General features: G+C 43.1%; 1 long non-coding RNA gene across 1 annotated transcript; it reads right to left on the bottom strand.

Moving 5' to 3' along the window:
* Positions 1-1416: 1416 nt before the first annotated feature.
* Positions 1417-6688, bottom strand: LOC135225035 (uncharacterized). The gene is made up of 3 exons (XR_010316886.1): positions 6492-6688; positions 5637-5722; positions 1417-2146 (listed from the first exon to the last, which is right to left on the bottom strand). It is a non-coding gene; the product is annotated as an uncharacterized LOC135225035 (long non-coding RNA).
* Between the last annotated feature and the right edge of the window lie 950 nt (positions 6689-7638).

The following is a 7638-nucleotide window of genomic DNA, read 5'->3' as shown; positions in this document are numbered from 1 at the left end:
AGGAATAGGTCCTTCAATTTATTAGTTATTACGAAGAACAGTCTTTACTGTGGCCAGAAACTTTTCTTGGGATCTCATGTCAGCGAGTAATTCCCGACCACTGTATTCTACCCTTCTAGTATATAACCTTGATTGCCACCATCTTCTTTTATTTCGCTTCATCTTCGTTAAATAATGAATATAAATATACGGGGCAGCTGCTACTTACATGGTGGCCATCGTCGGTAAACAACCCGGACAGACACACTGATGATCGCAGTGAATTGAAATGATGTTGCGTACTTACGGTTCGTCCTCAACATTTTGACACCTTGTAACCGTATATGCGTAACTCAGTTACACATACAAGGTTCGGCTCTCACGTGTGTACCCACCTTAAGACTTAATACTTAAACCAGAGTATAATCATCTGTCTGAATACAAACCAATTCAATCAAGTGGATAATATAAGCAGTTTCAGATGGAAAGCTGCTCATCACTAACTAAATGAATTAGAAATTTACTTCCCGAACTTGATAAAGCACTTTTGTAATCACTGCCTCAGAAGGATTAAAAAAAATTCATTCTGACGAACTTGTGCGGCGATAGCGTAATCGTGGATACCAAACCGTGGTTACAAATTTCATAGCAAACGAAACGTAAGGATATGAGACAAGAAATAAGCAGTTTTCCTTATGTCAGTTTTATTGAATTAGGTCTATACTTTATTTCATTAGGTTCATACTTCGAATTGAGTAAACCATGCTAATTTTCTTGAGCATTGCAATGGCTTTGTTTGTATGGAGTTTTTTACATTGCATGGAACTCATGGTAGGGCCTCGGCAGCAATGGGAAAACAACGGCTTTACGTGACTTCCGAACCATGTCGAGTGCGAACTTCTAACACCCATTGCAATGGCTTATCGAATTGCAGTGTATCGAAAGAGAAGCATTTCGCCCCTCCACCCCCCCCCCCCCCCCAACCTCATACTTAAAAGGACGGCATTAAAATACCGCCACAAGGGAGTACGTAGTAACTTTCACATGGAACATCTACCGTGGGCTTGTTCCACACTAGTAGACTGGCTGTAGTTTTTAAAAGAAAAATAGTAAACCTAATTTCAAACCAAGTCTTAAATGAACTAGTAAATATAATACCTTACTGTTCGAGACAAGGTATGTCAATTCGAAATTGGATAGACTTAGTAAATTCATAGACTAAATAGAGAAAAGTAAGTCGAGACTTTGGTCGTTAAGTTTTAAACGCGACACTCAATCGATCCTGCTACTTAATGTAAAGTCTCCCAAACACTTTGCCAATTAAGAAAATCTTTTCAATTCTATTTATAACTACTGAACCATTTGGTACAGTATGCCAATGGAGGGTAAGAGAATCTATTTACATAAATTTATTAGTTTATTTAGACAATACAGGACACACTGAACAATATTGCTACCCAATCTCCAAACACCACTGATTAAAAGTAATATAAGCTAACACTTTAACAAAGTTAAACTAATTTCCTGTAAATCTGTCAATTTTAAATTAACGGTCACATTTTCAGTATAAAAAACAATATACAAAAACCGTTCAGCCACTTAATTGTACAATTTTTTCGTGGCCATGATGAAACTCAATTCTGAATAGTTCTAAATAAGGACCATATGCTGGTGTATGGTACTATATCTGGATACTTGTACGAGTTGAACTAAAATTGTCAATGTTGCATGGGTACAGTGATAATTTATGAATTAGAAGTGTCATTCCATACTTTAAAGCGACTTGGGTCCTATTCTGAACTTTCATGAATGAAACAAGTAAAAATCAACAATGTTCTTTCTCTAGCAGGATTCTTTCATCATTCATATAGTTAAACCACGTACATTAAGTTTTCTTGTCAACAAATAGACTTGGATGGACTTGAGCAAATGGGATATGGAATCATATGCAATTCTTTGTGGGTCTGGAGTCGCCAAAAGGTTAAGAACCTCTGCTCTAAAACTTTTGACCATAGCAACCAAAGTAAATCAAGCTGGGTGACCAAAACCACATAGAAAAGTCCACAGGAACGACCTCGCAGAAGTCTCTTCAAAGCAAACGTTAACGAGGCAAGCAGGCCAGGATTGTTCAGCAAAGGATTAACAAGCCCTTAAGATTTTATGACAGCTGAAAAAAAAAAAAAAAACTTAAACACAAATTTCCAGTGTATCGGTAAAATATTTTAAGTCTGTTCATTGTATCATTTTCATCTGGGCAATTCTTTACTTAAGCTTTTTGAAAATAGCTTAAATCAAATTAAAATTTTAATGTTAAATTTTCACGTATTCTAACTAAGCTTTCTGACAAAATATTAACTTAAATAAAATTAAAATTTTAATGCTAAATTTTCTTATTCTGAATACCTAAAATTATAAATAAAATTTTCAAAGTCAAAACCACAAATTCAAACACTAGAAGCATCAAGTCAGGAAGTAAAATTACAAAAAGTTACCGCTGAACTTCTGACATCTAAATTTCGTAATAGTCAACCACAGGAGAAAGTTATAACAAAATAGAAGAAAAACACTGGCAATATATTCAGGTTCTTACCTCACCTTAACTTAATATCCGATATCGCGCAGTGAACTTCAACGAACTTGGATCTAACTTTTCACTAAACGAGCAAACTATCTTAAAACTTTGAAAAAGGTACCAAGGAAGGAGAAAGAGAGAGAGAGAGAGAGAGAGAGAGAGAGAGAGAGAGAGAGAGAGAGTGGGGGGGGTGGGGGGCAGGGGGGTGGGGGGGGGAAGGGGGGTACCCGAAAATTGCCTACATTTGTAGCAGCTATGGAAACTAGCGGCTTGTACAACTCATTCCGAATTGCCGGAAAAAAAATGGTTAGTATTCAAATACCTAACAAGGCCCAACGGCTTTTAAAATGACAGTTAATAGGTTTAATTTACATTAACTGTTTGTTCATGACTTTAGTACCCAGTTCACCTGGGGTTTTATAGTATCGTGGGCAAGGTTATCAGAAGCTTGGTAAAATATTGTATTTATCAAGAAGAGTAATTCATAATTGATCAAAAAGTGTACAAATTATAATTACCGTATTGCAAACTTTCAAAACAGTTACGTTAATACGAGTGATTCATATTTATCAAGAAGAGTAATTTATTACTAACCAAAAATTGTGCAAACTATAATTAGCGTATCGCAACTTTTCAAAATAGTTACGTTAATAAAGAGTTATTTATAACTTCCCAAATAGTGTACAAACTATAATTAAAGAAGTGTTGCGGTAATATAAGAAAAGCTAAAGCATTTGAATTATAATAGAAACCAAATTTAAATGTAACCAGTCTCAAAAATGACGTTAGAAATTCTTACATTATATATTTTCCCGCAACACCACCCTTTTCCAACACAACATACCTTTTCTAAGTCTATTGTATATGCTGAATTGGGATTTTGATCAAATATCAAAATAAATACGCAGATTTAGTCATTTAAAGCTCAATGTAAAAATACATATTTTATTATAGGTTACGTTATTAACACAAAGAAACTATTAGCTTTTCGAAAAGGGTAAGGTAAATAGATTAGCTAAGAATGAAAGTTTTTATGCACTAAATGAGAGTAGCTACGTTACTTTGGCAATTTTAAAAATAAAAAGTGTCAACTTCTGGAATAGGCGAATGGTGCACTTAACACCTGAAGGAATCAAAAACCTCCCATAAACCCTGCCCGTAGGTCTTACGACCTCGGAACAAGGCATGGGAGGGCCTCCACCCCTACTGGGGCACTGCCCCTGTAGGGGTGGAGGTAAAAAAAAAATAGTTTTAAAGTGAAGTCGGTTCAGGCCAGCACGGCAGTACATGCCGGGTCGGTTCAGGCGCAGACTTAGGTCAGCACGGAGCACAGTTCGTCAGCACGGCAGCCACAAATGCCGGGCGGTTCAGGTCAGCACGGCAGCACATGCCGGGTCGGTTCAGGTCAGGGCGTCACAGAGGGCAGCACATGCCGGGGTCGGTTCAGGTCAGCCGGCAGCACATGCCGGGTCGGTTCAGGGTCAGCACGGGCAGCACAGCCGGGTCGGTTCCAGGTCAGCACGGCAGCACATGGCCGGGTTCGGTCAGGGTCAGCACGGCAGCACATGCCGGGTCTTGGTTCAGGTCAGTCACGCAGCAGGGCAGCGCGGTTTCAGGGTCAGCCGGGAGCACATGCCGGGTCGGTTCAGGTCAGCACGGCAGCACATGCCGGGTCGGTTCAGGTCAGCACGGCAGCACATGCCGGGTCGGTTCAGGTCAGCACGGCAGCACATGCCGGGTCGGTTCAGGTCAGCACGGCAGCACATGCCGGGTCGGTTCAGGTCAGCACGGCAGCACATGCCGGGGGTCGGTCAGGTAAAGCACGGCAGCACATGCCGGGTCGGTTCAGGTCAACACGGCAGCACATGCCGGGTCGGTTCAGGTCAACACGGCAGCACATGCTGGGTCGGCTCAGGTAAAGCACGGCAGCACATGCTGGGTCGGTTCAGGTCAGCATCGATTCAGGTCAGCAAGACAGCACAACCTAGGTCGGTTCAGGTCAGCACGGCAGCACATGCTGGGCCGGCTCAGGTAAAGCACGGCAGCACATGCCGGGTCGGTTCAGGTCAAACGGCAGGCAGGCAACACGGCCGGGTGCCTCAGGTCACTAACCACGGGCAGCACTGCCGGGTCGGCTCAGGTCAAAACACGGCAGCACATTCTGGGGGGTCGGCTCCGGTCAACACGGCGCCACATGCTGGGTCGGCTCAGGGTCAACACGGCAGCACATGCCGGGTCGGTTCAGGTCAACACGGCAGCACATGCCAGGTCGGTTCAGGTCAACATGGCAGCACATGCTGGGTCGGCTCAGGTAAAGCACGGCAGCACATGCTGGGTCGGTTCAGGTCAGCATCGATTCAGGTCAGCACGGCAGCACATGCTGGGTCGGTTCAGGTCAGCACGGCAGCACATGCTGGGTCGGTTCAGGTCAGCACGGCAGCACATGCTGGGTCGGTTCAGGGGAATACAGCGCGGCAGCACATGCTGGGTGGCGGTTCAGGTCAGCGCGGCAGCACATGCTGGGTCGGTTCAGGTCAGCGCGGCAGCACATGCTGGGTCGGTTCAGGTCAGCGCGGCAGCACATGCTGGGTCGGTTCAGGTCAGCGCGGCAGCACATGCTGGGTCGGTTCAGGTCAGCGCGGCAGCACATGACGGGGTCGGTTCAGGTCAGCGCTGGCAGCACATGCTGGGTCGGTTCAGGTCAGCGCGGCAGCACATGCGGGGTCGGTTCAGGTCAGCGCGGCAGCACATGCGGGGTCGGTTCAGGTCAGCGCGGCAGCACATGCGGGGTCGGTTTCAGGTCAGCGCGGCAGCACATGCGGGGGGTCGGTTCAGGTCAGCGCGGCAGCACATGCGGGGTCGGTTCAGGTCAGCGCGGCAGCACATGCGGGGTCGGTTCAGGTCAGCGCGGAGGCAGCACATGCGGGGTCGGTTCAGGTCAGCGCGGCAGCACATGCGGGGTCGGTTCAGGTCAGCACGGCAGCACATGCGGGGTCGGTTCAGGTCAGCACGGCAGCACATGCTGGGTCGGTTCAGGTTAGCACGGCAGCACATGCTAGGTCGGTTCATGTGAAACAAGTCTTACCTTATGTCCTGGTAACTTTCTGAACCATTTCTGATCATCAAGACTTTGCGGACTTCAATCGAAAGTTATCTTGGCTTCACGACCATCTGAAAGATTAAAAATTTTCCATAGACGCTATAAATAATCACTCATACACGCTAACGATATCAATTTTAATACCGGCAGAATGACCAGTAAACCAATTTAAGGGATTTTTCTAAAACTAATTTCAAGTTTAATATACTTTCACTACCTTCGTAGTAACGACCAGTATGCTCATGAAACTTATGTTACGTCAAAAGTGACAACTAATCACATCACAAATAAAATCAACTCCAAACTCATAACTGATCAAATTTATAATTAAAGAGTTACTAAAGTTCGACACTTCGTTCAAAAGAAATTAAACAGGATCCCAATTATTACACAAGGACCGAGTACAAAGTTCATTAAAATGGGATTATAATTTTATTTCATACAACAGTTTTTTTTTGGCACTAAAGTTTCACCGAGCACTTACATAGTCTACCAAACATCCAATGAATTAAAAAGTAAAAATATCCCAACCTTTACCGGAATCACAAAAAGCATTCAGTAACTGGTTTAAACAACACCCGTAAAAATATTAACTCACTAGATTAGAAAAAACTTAACTGAACAACAACTTCGTAATCATTTAGTATCTTGAAAATTAATGTATTAAATATGCAATCACTTAATAGCTTGAAAATTAAAGTATTTAAACACAAGTCATTCAAGTAAATAGTAACATTCAAAACCGACAACTTAGTACTCAACTTTGACACCCTATGATAGCCTTAAAACAGACAGCATAAAGCTTAATTTATCGTTTGCAGTCTGCAAGGACTTCCTCACCTTTGCGAAGATATCCAGGGAACACTAACCACCATGCCTCCCCGTATATCAGTCTGGAATCCACAGCTCAACATCTCAACAGCTTAACGAAGAGCTTCTCAAAACACCTAGAAATCATTTAACACAATGAGGTGCGCCGAAGTTCTTTCTCAAGACAAACTAGCAACTGAAATTACTAAACTTGGACAATTTATTCGCGCTGAAAAGATCGCTCACTGACATCAGCTGGAAGGACAACGGAGTGAGCATTTTCGGCCAAGGACGGTGCACACCACAAAACGGTACTAGCTGTTTGTTAAAGGGGGCCCGGGGGGGGACAGGGGGACGCGACTGAAGGTAAGCTCGCGATACCTTAAGCTCGGGCAGTAAAATTTGATTCCGTGCTTTATTTCATCCTGTGCAAACATTTTGAATATAACTTTTTTTACAAACAATTTGTTCTTGTATTATCCTTCGTATTACAATTGTATCTGAATAATTTCAACTACTCTTATTTTCATTTTACTTCAAATCTTGCAAGTTTGGGTCTTATTTGTTTGCTCAAGGGAATTACTTGCTATATCTTACGTACGAGGATTAAATGAATTGAAATATTTGCGAATAGCTTTGTTTCACCACGCCAAATACTGAGGAGAGAGAGAGAGAGAGAGAGATAGAGAGAAGAGAGAGAGGAGAGAGAGAGAGAGAGAAGAGAGAGAGAGAGAGCCAGCAGGTTTGTCACCTGGAAAATGTCTGGTGGAAATCTTAGGAAGAATTTGTGAAAAGCTGTTAGTGAAAATGGAAAGGCCTTACCATGAAAATCCTCTGAGCATTTTGCTTTCCATGCTCATTGAAAAAGAGTTCTCTCTAAACATCACTGCCTCCCCGTACCGAAAATTTTTATTTTTAGACTAGCGATAATGATGCACTATAAAAAACCTATTTGATAGATATGACTTTCGTCGTAACTGAACGGCTCCAACCATAGAGTTCTATGGCAAGGTCTAGAGAATACAAGGTCTTCTCAAGCGCAGGCTTTAGGAAGGGCGAGGAGATGGTGGTAAGAAAAGTGACGTCACGCGGTCTACTGGCTTGGCTCCTGTGCCCAAGCTCTGTCCAAAAAGGAAAACGTTTCGCCTGTTTCCTCTAGACCTTGGATCTATGGTTC

Source organism: Macrobrachium nipponense, chromosome 12 (assembly GCF_015104395.2).
Source record: "Macrobrachium nipponense isolate FS-2020 chromosome 12, ASM1510439v2, whole genome shotgun sequence".
NCBI lineage: Eukaryota > Metazoa > Arthropoda > Malacostraca > Decapoda > Palaemonidae > Macrobrachium > Macrobrachium nipponense.
This window is presented reverse-complemented; position numbering and strand designations above follow the sequence as displayed.